This window comes from Bos indicus x Bos taurus, chromosome 2, assembly GCF_003369695.1.
Source record: "Bos indicus x Bos taurus breed Angus x Brahman F1 hybrid chromosome 2, Bos_hybrid_MaternalHap_v2.0, whole genome shotgun sequence".
In the NCBI taxonomy this organism is placed as follows: domain Eukaryota; kingdom Metazoa; phylum Chordata; class Mammalia; order Artiodactyla; family Bovidae; genus Bos; species Bos indicus x Bos taurus.
Window position 1 is genome coordinate 42170642 of NC_040077.1, and position 14134 is coordinate 42184775.

The 14134-nt window shown below is 34.8% G+C and overlaps 1 protein-coding gene across 5 annotated transcripts in view; it reads right to left on the minus strand.

Moving 5' to 3' along the window:
* The window catches only part of GALNT13 (polypeptide N-acetylgalactosaminyltransferase 13), a 666740-nt gene that overhangs the window by 629251 nt on the left and 23355 nt on the right, over positions 1 to 14134 (minus strand). For all 5 annotated transcript variants that reach the window (XM_027560425.1, XM_027560416.1, XM_027560436.1 and 2 more), the window contains exon 2: positions 3030 to 3100. The gene's annotated coding sequence lies outside the window, so the exon portion shown is untranslated. The remainder of the gene's footprint in view (positions 1 to 3029; positions 3101 to 14134) is intronic.

The following is a 14134-nucleotide window of genomic DNA, read 5'->3' on the forward strand; positions in this document are numbered from 1 at the left end:
ATAGCTCTTCAATTTCCATGAATTTTTAAAAAAAAACATTGGATGAAAATTTTCCCAATTATTTGACAATTGTTTTAACAATTTTCTTTATCTGTATCTATAAGTTTGCCTGGGCTCCTTCAAAACAAGCATTTAAGATTCAATAAACACAAAACTCCCCACCTCTCATATTCAAAGAGCGCACAAACATGCTTTGGGCCTAGATTTGCAACCATCACAGAATAGGCCATACATTCTGTTTGACTAAATAGTTTGCTTCTTCACTAAAAGTTCAAAGGAGGAAAAGTAGCTACTAAAAGCATCTTGATTTGTGTATGAAGAAGGCTAAAGTTTAGTTTCCTTCTGAGCACGTCAACTGACAGTATTCACTGAGAAACTTTGTTGTGTATTTTATATGACATAATCATGAAGTTAAGACACTTATTAACATACATACTTGAAATATCCAAATGAATCAGTCCCAATATAATAACCATGTACATTTATTGATCATTAACTAGGCAATAAGAACTGTGCTATAGTTTACATGTATAAACTCACCATAAATTAGGTAGTTCCTAATTTTTACCAGAGATCAAATTACCAACATCCGCTGGATCATCAAAAAAGCAAGAGAGTTCCAGAAAAACATCTATTTCTCCTTTATTGACTATGCCAAAGCCTTTGACTATGTGGATAACAATAAACTGTGGAAAATTCTGAAAGAGATGGGCATACCAGACCACCTGACCTGCCTCTCGAGAAACCTGTATGCAGGTCAGGAAGCAACAGTTAGAACTGGACATGGAACAACAGACTGGTTCCAAATAGGAAACGGAGTACGTCAAGGCTGTATATTGTCACCCTGCTTATTTAACTTATATGCAAAGTATATCATGTATATCATGAGAAACACTGGGCTGGAGGAAGCACAAGCTGGAATCAAGATTGCCGGGAGAAATATCAATAACCTCAGATATGCAGATGACACCACCCTTATGGCAGAAAGTGAAGAGGAACTAAAAAGCCTCTTGATGAAAGTGAAAGAGGAGTGTGAAAAAGTTGGCTTAAAGCTCAACATTCAGAAAACTAAGATTATGGCATCTGATCCCATCACTTCATGGGAAATAGATGGGGAAACAGTGGAAATAGATGGGGAAACAGTGGAAACAGTGTCAGACTTTATTTTTGGGGGCTCCAAAATCACTGCAGATGGTGACTGCACTAATGAAATTAACAGACGCTTACTCCTTGGAAGGAAAGTTATGACCAACCTAGATAGCATATTCAAAAGCAGAGACATTACTTTGCCAACAAAGGTCTGTCTAGTCAAGGCTATGGTTTTTCCAGTGGTCATGTATGGATGTGAGAGTTGGACTGTGAAGAAAGCTGAGTGCCAAAGAATTGATGCTTTTGAACTGTGGTGTTGGAGAAGACTCTTGAGAGTCCCTTGGACTGCAAGGGATCCAACCAGTCTATCCTAAAGGAGATCAGCCCTGGGTGTTCATTGGAAGGACTGATGCTAAAGCTGAAACTCCAATACTTTGGCCACTTCATGCGAAGAGTTGACTCATTGGAAAAGACCCTGATGCTGGGAGAGATTGAGGGGACAAGGAGAAGGGGACGACAGAGGATGAGATGGCTGGATGCCATCACTGACTCGATGCACATGAGTTTGAGTGAACTCCAGGAGCTGGTGATGGACAGAGAGGCCTGGCGTGCTGTGATTCATGGGGTCACAGAGTCGGACACGACTGAGTGACTGAACTAAACTGAACTGAACTGAATTTTTACCCATTTTAGAGATACATTAAGTAATTTATTCAAAGTTACACAGCTGAAACACTGAATAAATGATAAACCCAGAATTTAAATCCAGGTGGTCTGAATCCAGAGTCAAAATTCTTAAAACACTACACTATGCCACCTTCTTGAAAAAAGTAGTTATACTGCAAAACAACATACATATATCAATGTGGCCATTATTGTCTCTCCATTTTTCGGAAATTTTATTTTGAATCATACACCAGATTATCCCAGTTCATCAAACAAGGAATTTGAGCTCACAGAGGCTAGGACTCTATGATCTTATGCTTCTTTTCAACTCTAAAATAATAATATAAGAGCACGTGTGTTTTCTTCTCAGTATATGAAATAGGACTTTCAGAGAGCTTCAGAAGTCTAATTCTGAACACTTTTCATCAAAGAATAATTTAGATGATTTATAAACTTCCTTTCAGAATCAAGTTTTTTCACTTATTTCCTACTAGTTAAAGCAATCTAAGTCAGGAATTGGAAGCATTACTTGAAATGGAAGTAATGACATGATAGATAATACAGAAAAAAAAATCTGTAACACTTCTGTGATATTGCTTACACAAAACAAAAATCCAAAGAAATAATTACAAAATATTTGTATTCTTAAATATTCAGACTCTTAACTAAAATTAATTTTACTTTTTCTAAGTTATTGGTGAAGGTAATATTTTTTGAAAAGCCTGTGTTTTCATCAAAGCCAATGACTTCACTTTGAATAGATACTGGGCAGGTATTAAAACATCTTGGATCTCAATTTTCTCATTTATAAAATGGGAATAAGAATAGTGATCTTTAATTGGGGAAGAATTAAGACAAAATACATAAACTGCCTGATACATAGCCAATCTTAATCCTTAGAAAATCCAAATATTTAATTCAATACTCCTCTTTAAAATTTCCATAGCAACACTGGCTAATAACACTATTTTTTTTCTACATGCTTCTCAAGCTATGATTAAAAGGGAAAAGAATCACTTAAATAATAAGTGATAAAAATTATGTACCAGTTATGTACATAGAACAAAAGTAAAATCAATCATCAGAAATCATGAAATTATGCAACTTAATTGAGACTAGCAAATAGCTCAAATTTTTCTCCTTTACATACAGTTTTCCTCAGTATTCACAAATATCAAGAACTGTAAATAGAAATGTATTCTTTTATGACTGTGTGCCAAATTTATTCAGCATGACTGCAATTGAGTGGAAAAATAAAAATACATATTACTTACTGTATGTGGCACTTGGCAATTTCAGAATGATTTGCAAACATTCATCCTCAGAATACTCCTACAAAATGCATCTGTGAAAAGAAAGAAATACAGAAGAGTAAGCAATTTGCCAAGGTCACAGAAACTCTAATCCAGACCGACACTCATTCAGACATCACATATTTTAACATACTGAAATAAGGTTTTGCAAAATATAGATTATACATCTAGCATATTATAGTAGGCTGAAAAACAGAAATGTTCCCAACTATATGCAAATCTTCCTACACATCAGTCAAGGAGGACATTCTTGAGATGAGTCTGCATGTGGACTTTCAAAATCCGTGTAAGAAACACAGGCCCCCAGAATGAGCCAGAATAACATGAGAGCAATTCAAAAATATGAGGTATTTGTAAGTGAATTTAGTTGGAGTTTTTAGGTGGTTGTTACATAATTCAAGTTTTGAAAATGTACTTCTGTCTAATACATGAAAATCCCTGAGTCAGAGGAAAATTCTGCTTGATTTATTCAGAGAATTACACTGATTCACTTTGTAAATGTGCTTCAATTCTAATTGAAAACTAGGTACTGAGAAAAGCACAGACATGCCACTTGCACACCTCACAAAAATAAACAAACATTTATTTCTTTTTTTTTTTTCAGAAAGCCAATTATAAGGAGAAAGTTATTTAATCAGATTTCATTAATTAACGTGTTTGTTTAAAGGAAAGATGTATGGGAAAGGACAGTAATTTCGAAGTACAAAATATTTCAAAACTTAAGTGAATTTTATGCTTCTGGGTATGCTGTTTTGTTTTATAAAAGAACTGTTCAAATGAAATAAAACAAAACACAACTTAATGATAATTAAAGTAACCCTTCAAAGTACAATGTGTTGTTTCCGACAGTTCAAACACATTATAGACCCATACAAATAAAAATTAAGTAGCAAACATCTTTAGAGAGACATTCGTTCTTAGCAGCTAGTAGAATTTCTGCCCAGAGATTTGGTGCTTTGTAGGATGAAGCAGAAACACTGGCTTAACAAATCAACAGTTCAACAAGCAGAACAGGCATTATGAGTAGAACACCTAATTAATCGATCTTCTAGTGTGTGAAAGACAAGAGGATGGCACTGGCCTCTGCCTTGCACAGGAACGAATGATTGTACTAATGCTCAACAGGGAGCTTCTCAAATAAGATGAAACTAGAGATAGTTCAAAAGATGCTTTTGAACTGTGGTGTTGGAGAAGACTCTTGAGAGTCCCTTGGACTGCAAGGAGATCCAACCAGTCTATTCTGAAGGAGATCAGCTCTGGGATTTCTTTGGAAGGAATGATGCTGGGGCTGAAACTCCAGTACTTTGGCCACCTCATGCGAAGAGTTGACTCATTGGAAAAGACTCTGATGCTGGGAGGGATTGGGGGCAGGAGGAGAAAGGGACGACAGAGGATGAGATGGCTGGATGGCATCACCGACTCGATGGACGTGAGTCTGAGTGAACTCTGGGAGTTGGTGATGGACAGGGAGGCCTGGCATGCTGCGATTCATGGGGTTGCAAAGGGTCGGACACCACTGAGCAACTGGACTGAACTGAACTGAACTGAACTGAGAGATAGTTACTGAGTTCATAGGTAAATGTCAAAAGTAAATCAAGAAATTTTATGAAACCCTATATTTTTATAAATTTCATTTTTCTAAGTTTAAAACTCAGAGTTTAAATAGAATAGACTGATACAAACTCACATTCACATATTGTTTCAATAGAATTACGAAGTTATAACAACTGGCAGATTTGTGTATTCCTTCATGCTGTAGCATAGTCATCCTCCTAGGCAAGAGAATTCAAACTAACCTTAATCCCATGACTTGCCCAATTTGACACAGCTAAGAAGCAGTGATCCTGGGCGTAGAGCCAGCCACTTTCAACCTCAATTTCTTCTCACTACAACACCTACTAGTCCCTACACCTCATGCAGAGCAGAAGCTGCAAACTGGAGCATAACAACCAAAACTGGTGTACGGTAATTTTTTAAAAAATTCTACACCATGATTTTAAAATATTAAAAAATGTTCAAAAGCAAGAAATTTCTCATAAGAGTCCTAATTTCTATCTTTTTTTTGGAAGAGCAAATATATCTTAAGTCTGGGTTCACAGCTTCCAGAAAGCAGAAAAATGATTGCTGCTCTCGCATGAGACATGCCTCCTGCACTCATCTAATTCCTAATTTGCAAACTCTGTCCTACTCTGTAATTTTCAAACATCAGAATGTTTTGCTCCTGATCCAAACCCCCCTTACCTACCAACCATGATCAGACCTCTTTGCAGTGAAACTGAAAGAATGATATTAAATATGTTCCAAGAGCATATTTCATTAGTTTAAGTGACTGCTTCTAACTACATTTCACAATATTGTCATAATCAGATGTTATTGATTAGATACCTCATTTCTACATACATATACATTTTTAAAAGTCAGGGGGTTGAATTTCCAGGTATTTAAATACATAGCTGATAAATCTTAAATCTAAAGGAGAAATTTTTAAAATACAATTGGCTGGTACATAATCGTAAGTTTCAATCATCTCAAATCATAATTTTTTTGTTTACAGTGGACACATTTTTCAGAGAGACAACTCCTGGGTTGAGAGGTGTGCTATTCAATAAAATAATTATAAGAATAAAGAAAAAAGCCTTCAATTTAAATAATCTAGGTTAAGAGAACGATGACCGCTAAAGGTAAGGCAATGCAGCCACAAAGTCTGGTTACATCATGGCATATGGCAAATAACTTAAAATACCAATATGTTTTGTGGAATGCTTAAAAAATATGGGCCTGGAATTTGAGGTAGTTGTGGTAATAATAGCCACCTAAATCTGAAACTTTCCACACATACTGTAAAATATACAGCCAACAAAAACAAGTAAAAACACACAAATTCTAGGCCTTCAGCATAACTAGAAGTTGGAGGACAATAAAAATGTCAGATTACCAGTAAACAGAAAATTAAACACCAATTTCTAACAGAAGTATCTTTCAAGCTGTACGACAGTGATCTAAAGGGTCTAGAAACTGAGGGAGAGAAGCAAAGAAAACAAAAATCCTAAGAGTGACATAAAATTCACCAGCTGAAAGTCCACTGAAACTCTGATAGTGTTGAAAAACTATCCTGACAGATTAGAACACAAAGATAGGGAGAATATTTAAAAAGATATAGAATTCAAGGTGATGCCTTCTTTTGTTTGTTTTTTCCTCAGGGAGGAGTAAGGCATTTTGAAATGGTGGGGCTGGGACTTTTCTGGCAGTCCAGTCACTAATACACCATGCTTCCATTGCAGGGGGCATGCATTTGATCACTGGTAAGGGAACTAAAATCCCACATGCCATGTGCAGAGCAGCCAAAAAAATAGGAAAAAATAAATGATAGGGCTATTTCAAAAGGACCCTGGCCTCAGCTTAAAGAAATTCTCACAAATCAAATCTGGGAAGTTGGAAAACCAGAATAAATAATTATCATAAAGAATTAAACTTCATTACAGAATATAAATTATAAATAAAATACATGAATAAAGTATATAAGGAAGAATTGGAAAACTCTTTCCTTGCACAGAATACACCTTAGAGTTAGAAAATCAACATTAAACACATATTATTAATATTATTATAATTAACTGATTAAGTCAGGAAAATATCTCTGGATTAGCACTTGTAGGTGAAAGGGTGTTGACAAACAGGATATTTCCATAGTCTTAAAGTATCTTCCCCCAAATCACTTATTAATTACAATAGAGAAAACAGTAACCTTCAATGGAGAAACAAGACCACCTTAAATAAATGATCAAGGAAAAATCATCAAAATGGAACAAACCCACAAAACAAGTCTCCAAGTATGATGCACTTGAGAAGGACACAACGTGATTTCTGTGGTATGTCTGCCAAAAATGTGCAAACTGAATCAATCACTAGGAAATATCAGGCCAATGCAAACTGACGAAAGTCTAAAAATATCTGACCTGAACTCATCAAAGTCATTAAAAACTGAAGTTTAAAAAAGACATAACGACCAAATACACGTGTGATCCTAGAGGTTCTGTGAGTTATTAATACATGATAGCATTTTGCTAAAATGATATTCTTAATGGTTAAAATTGTACTATAGTTATATAGGAAAATGTACTTATTCTTAGGAAATACACACTAAAGTACTTCAAGTAAAGAAGCATGCAAAGCAGGCACTCTGGGACAACCCAGAGAGACAGGGTGGAGAGGGAGGTGGGTGGGGATCAGGATATGGAGGACACATGTATACCTGGATCTGATTCATGTTGCTTTATGGCAAAACCATCACAACAGTGTAAAGTAATTATCCTCCAATTAAATTAATTTTAAAAATAAATGAATAAAAATAAAAAAGAAGCATGATGTCTATAACTTATTCCCAAAAGATTCAGGGCAATATTATCTATATGTACACATACATATGCATATATAATTATGCAATTATAGAATGCCTATACAGGGGTGTGTGTGTGTGTGTGTGTATATGTGTGTATATATATATATATATATATATATATATATATATATATATATATATATATATAAACATATATGGAGAGAGAAAGAACAGGCAGAAATAATAAAGCACAGGGGTAAAATGTAAATACAAATCTGGACAGAGAGTAATCAGGATTCTTAAGTATAATAATTACAAATTCTCTGTATGTTTGAAGCTATACCAAAATTGTAAATTAGGGAAAATAGGTAGAAATAAATAAATGTCTTGCTTTCATTGAGATATTTTGGAATCACAGAAAAATAGCCAAAGAGATAATCGGTGAAGTGTTTCAAATCAAGAAAAACATTAAGAAGTTAAAAAACAAATCAGCATCATTGTTCAATGTTCTTGGACAACTAAAATAACAAAACTCCATATATATATGAGATGAGATGGTTGGATGGTATCACCGATGCGATGGACATGTGTTTGAGCAAGCTCAGGGAGTTGGTGATGGACAGGGAAGCCTGGCATGCAGTCCATGGGGTTGCAAAGAGTCAGACATGACTAAGCACCTGAACTGAAGTGAACTGATATATACAGTATATAAATACAGTCTTCTCTATTTTATATATGTGTATGTATAATTTATACATTAATATGCATATATTTAAATCAAAGATATTATATTTTAATAACATATTTATATAAGCATATTAAATCCATAAAATAAAGGAGAATGAAAGTAAATATGGAATCTAGCTTTGGACTTTTAAATAAACCATACAATAATACTATAGTCCATGAATACAGCAATGTAAAGTTAAATAATGAAGTGACATTCACAAATAAAATTTATCAGCAATTAAAAAAGAAAAGATTATCAAACAGTCCTTAAAGGTCATCAGTGGTTTTTTTCTTTATATAGCTATTTTTCCTTAATCAGAATTATCAACTTCCATTTTTCAAATTCCAAAAAAAAATGAAACATAAATAAAAATCTCCCTTAATTCTTAAAACAACATATTTAATTTCAAACAATATATTTACTATTTTTATTTCCAAACCATTATTTAAAGAATTGTACAATATAAATTCTTTCATAATTAGGTTATTTTTTCCTTCATTTCTTCAATATTATGTTTATCGTTACAATGCAAAATAATTTTACTGATTGGCATCCCATACATGCCATCATTTAAAGATCTATAACTTGTTATCAAATATCAGCTACCAAAAAATAAAAACCACTGTAAAGTTCCTTCTGAGTATATCTTCTGCCACAGCAAGATTGTTTCCTCAGGATAAAATATCCAGAAGCAAACTCCTGGATCAAATAGCATGAGGTTTTTAAAATTTGCTAAACTGTATCTTATTAACACAGATGTACACAATTTTCGTATTTGAGCAACCCCACAACCAGTTTATATTTTTACAGTCACTGCATCCATTTGCAGCCATGACATAGTGTTTGCTGCCTGATTTGGCCCTTAGGTCTTCATATTGTCATGTCCTGAATTGAGTTTTATGCATTCTTGTTGTTACAAATGTTGAGTTTACCTTTTAAAATATGTTCAAAGAGGTTGTCCAAAAATATGACACTGAAATAAAACTGTTTAAATGGAAAAGCATGGAAACAAAGCAACTTTAGTAAAAGAGCTTTTTTTTTTTTGAGAAATTAACACTTCCTATTTTCTTGCAGAGTCAAATGTTTTACAGGACCTAAAGAAGATAAATGAAAATGTGTTACAGTCTTGTAACTGAAAACAGACCAGAGGATTGATTACTACGTGACAAGTGATGCAAGCAAAGACAGGAAATGCTACAGACCGCTCTGGATAATCCAAGCCCTCTACCAAGTCTTATTTTTAATTTATAGCAACAGTGTGTCAGTATGCCTAGATATTACCATTTACATTTTTACTATATTAGATATTAGCATGTTAAGTGCGACTTTAATTGGAGGTTTTCATCAAACTTCAAGATACTTCAGCCACTTTTCTTCCTATCTATACTTTGTATTCTTTCAAATTCACATAGATTTAGCTTTAAATTTAACTTTCCTAGTCCATAGACTTCATATCTTGTATTATTAAGTTCTGGAGATTAATACAAATAATATTCATTATAAACATCCAATCAACCCCTTCGAGAGTTTCAACTGGTCTGCCCTGGCAGGTCACTGATTCAATGACACAAACAAACCATGCCTTCCTTTATTCAAGACTGCATTTTCTTAACTGGCTGATGAGAACATCATACAAGATAAAAATTAAACCTTGCTGAAGTGAAGATATATGAATTCTTTTGTTTCCCTTCATATTTAAGTCCTGTCATGATGTCAGAGAATAAAATTAGATGAACTCAGTGATTTAATACTTTCAAAGCAATGTTGGTTGTTACCCACATTTGTTCTCCTCTTTGAGGTGTATGAAAAATCAAATGTCTCTTTGATTTATTCCCCTATTTTCCTAGATATCAAAGCAAGCTGATTGATCTATAACTTCTAAAGTCTTCTCTAATGTGTTCTCTCTGTCTCCCCATTTTCATTGGCCCTTAAGAGCCCTAAGCCAATGCCTTGTACACTTTCTATTGTAAATATGGCTTGTTTCTCTGTCATGGGTTTAATGATTATTTGACCAGGATAAATTATTAATAGCAGATATTAGGGTTCATATGTCAAGCAAAAATTAAAATGAAGAAAAATTCAAAGGAATTCAGAGGAGAGGAATAGAAAGAATTAACATTCAGGAAATTAAAAATATTTAAAATGGCTCAAATAGAAAAATCTATATTTCATAAAAGGAAATATCTAGCAGTTTAGTTTTATTTAATTGTATGAAGGATTATTTTTAGAGTTAGCTTCCAAGTAACAAATTTGTTTTAACAGTAGCAGAAGAGATTATATTATACACCAGAGATGAATTTCCAGAAACTAAGATTAAGTAATCTAGTTATCTCATACTAGTTATTTCTTTTTTTTTTTAAGTGAAGATTCTTTTGAGCCTAAATTTAGAACTGAGATCTTTCAAATCATGAGATTCAATTAGAAATGTGGTGTAAATATGTGATGAACTTCAGGTAGAAGATGTGAGTTAGCTTTCTATTGTTTTATGGTCAATTTTGGTGCTTTCTTCATGTTTTACACCATTGTTTAAATGTACCACATTTGTATTTACCTCTTCTGACAAGAAAAACTGATTGAAAGTGCATCTTTATGGCTAACAAACACATGAAAAGATGCTCAACATCACTCATTATCAGAGAAATGCAAATCAAAACCACTATGAGGTACCATTTCACGCCAGTCAGAATGGCTGCGATCCAAAAGTCTACAAGCAATAAATGCTGGAGAGGGTGTGGAGAAAAGGGAACTCTCTTACACTGTTGGTGGGAATGCAAACTAGTACAGCCACTATGGAGAACAGTGTGGAGATTCCTTAAAAAACTGGAAATAGAATTGCCTTATGATCCAGCAATCCCACTGCTGGGCATACACACTGAGGAAACCAGAAGGGAAAGAGACACGTGTACCCCAATGTTCATCGCAGCACTGTTTATAATAGCCAGGACATGGAAGCAACCTAGATGTCCATCAGCAGATGAATGGATAAGAAAGCAGTGGTACATATACACAATGGAGTATTACTCAGCCATTAAAAAGAATACATTTGAATCAGTTCTAATGAGTTGCATGAAACTGGAACCTATTATACAGAGTGAAGTAAGCCAGAAAGAAAAACACCAATACAGTATACTAATGCATATATATGGAATTTAGAAAGATGGTAACAATAACCCTGTGTACAAGACAGCAAAAGAGACACTGATGTATAGATCAGTCTTATGGACTCTGTGGGAGAGGGAGAGGGTGGGGCGATTTGGGAGAATGGCATTGAAACATGTATAATATCATGTATGAAACGAGTTGCCAGTCCAGGTTCGATGCACGATACTGGATGCTTGGGGCTGGTGCACTGGGACGACCCAGAGGGAGGGTATGGGGAGGGAGAAGGGAGGAGGGAGGAGGGTTCAGAATGGGGAACACAGGTATACCTGTGGTGGATTCATTTTGATATTTGGCAAAACTGATACAATATTGTAAAGTTTAAAAATAAAATAAAATTAAAATTAAAAAAAAAAAGAAAGTGCATCTTTAACTTTACTATATCTTCCAAACATAGGGTGTGGCAGGTTGGATCTTCCAAAGATGACCATCCTGCATGGACTTCTGCAACGTGACCTTGACATTTACCCATCAAAAGATGAAGTTATTTCTTTCCCTCCTGGAATCTGAGCAGAGGTTAAGACTTCTTTGACCAAGAGGCTAGGTTGGAAGCAACAGGGTACCAGTCCAGGAGTAACTCTTAACTGGCCTAGCCTCTTCTGTCTTCTGCCTCCTGGCACGCTCAGTTGCCATGGAAAAATTTCAGGTCACTCTGCTGGAGAGGCCAGCCATGCTGTGGAGCACAAGGCATAGGACATGCGAGTAAAGGATACTCACGTGTGGACATCCCATTCATTCAGCTTTTAGTGACTCCAGTCCCAGACACCACTTGATGGCAGCTACAGGAGAGCTCCCAAGTGAGGATCTCCCAGCTGAGCCCCCTTAACCCACAGAACTATGAGAGATTACGATGGCTTTATTTAAGCCACTAAATTTATGGATAATTTCTTGCATGGCAATAAAATAACCAAAAAATATGATTATCTTGGAATTAAAAATCTAGAAGTATAATGTAATATCTAGCACCTTTTATCTATGTAAAATCTAAAATTATATATATATAAATCACATTGACCAGAATGTGAATTGTTTACATGGTAATCTACTTTTCTGTCTCTATCTCTACATGTGTCTATGCAAGTTATCTTATATCCAGTTAAAATGATTTTCAACTGTTTTCTGACTGGTTGTGCACTAACACAGGAGTTAATTACATATATGAAACATGTGTATATATGTATATGTATTTATATGCACATACACACACACAGTGTGCTTTAGGGCCACTCAACCTGTAAAACTGAACATACAGCATAAATCTGAATGCTGTTCCTATGTGAAGAACTGACAGTGTGGAAAACAGTTTAAATTTGCTGTCTGTGCTCCCCCAAAGGAGAAGGAAGACCAGTAAGACCAATGAGAAAAATCACAAGAAATCAAATTTAAGCTCAGAATAAGGAAAATGACTTACTGCAAAGAATGACAAAACAGAATGGGCTTCCCAAAAGAGGGCCAAATGAAGAGTGAAAGAAGAAGTTGAAGGTTCATTCTCCAGAAATGCTGAAAGGGACTTCAAGTTCTACTGGTTGCTGGAATGAAAAGTTTTTTAAATACCCTTTTAAACCCACACTTTTGATAAATTTGCAGTGATTAACTTTGGACTATATTATATATATATATATATATATATATATATATATATATATATTTGGACTAGCTAATATTTTATATCCTTATCATATTCTAGAAACAGAGACATGAGAAGTGTCACAAAAATTCATTCAATAGAGTATCATTAAATTCACAGCCCTTTCTCCTACTGAATCAATATTTAACAATTTTTCAAGACATTTATTGAATAACTAGCTATATTATGGACTTTGGTAGGCCTCCAGGAAACAATGAGGAATGTGATGCCTCCACTGTGAAAAAGATTATAATTTAAAGTGGGAGACAGAGGAGGATACAACTAAGATAACATGGTGTAAGTCAGCAACAGCAATAGAAACAAAGTACTATGGAAACTGGAAAAAGGAATATAAAGCTTCTGCCTTAAAAATTTGGGAAAATCTTTTAAAAAGAGGTAGAATTTAAGCTGATCTTTGAAATGAAAAGATAAGTATTTCAAGGCTACAAAGCAGTACAAGCAAAGAAATAGTCATAGATATCTATACCATGCCTAGGTAACAAATTAATACAGTGAATTCTTAAAATAGATCAGGAGAGGGTAATAAATGAGAAGTGAGCTCACTGGGATAGATTTCTATAAAGGGTCTTGAATGACATGCTGAAAATTTTGAAATTTAACCAGTAGGGCTTTCAAAGGTTTTTATACCCAGGAGTTACATGCCCAGAACTATTTTTAGTGAGATCCCTCTACCAACAATGTGGAGTAGGTAATGGACTATACAATGTGGAGTAAATTTATTTTAAAGAAACATGTCAGCTTTGGGTTTAGATTAGGCATAGCCTAGACTGAGGGAGGGTGGGCTGACAGGATCACCCCTCAAGATCCCTTTCCATCTTAAACTCTGTGACTTATGCCTCTTGCAAAGGGAACACATTGCAGATAATTTTTTTTTTTTTTTTTTTAAATGACAGATGTGGAAGAACTCTTGGGCCACTCTGGTGAATATCACAAAGACGTTGCCATTTCAAATACCCAATGAGCTTGATAAGAAGTACAGGAAATCCACAATCTCTGATGAGCTGACAATGGAATGTGAGAAGGAAAAAAATCACAAGGAAGAGATTAATAGAGCACAGCAGAAAGGCATTTTCAACTATCCTTCTGGGAGAGCCAGATAAAAATTTGACTGACCTAAATCCTTTTTGGCCTGCATCATTTTCCAAAGTAGCGTCTCTGGCTTTGGAAGGCCTAGGGGATCTATCTGTACA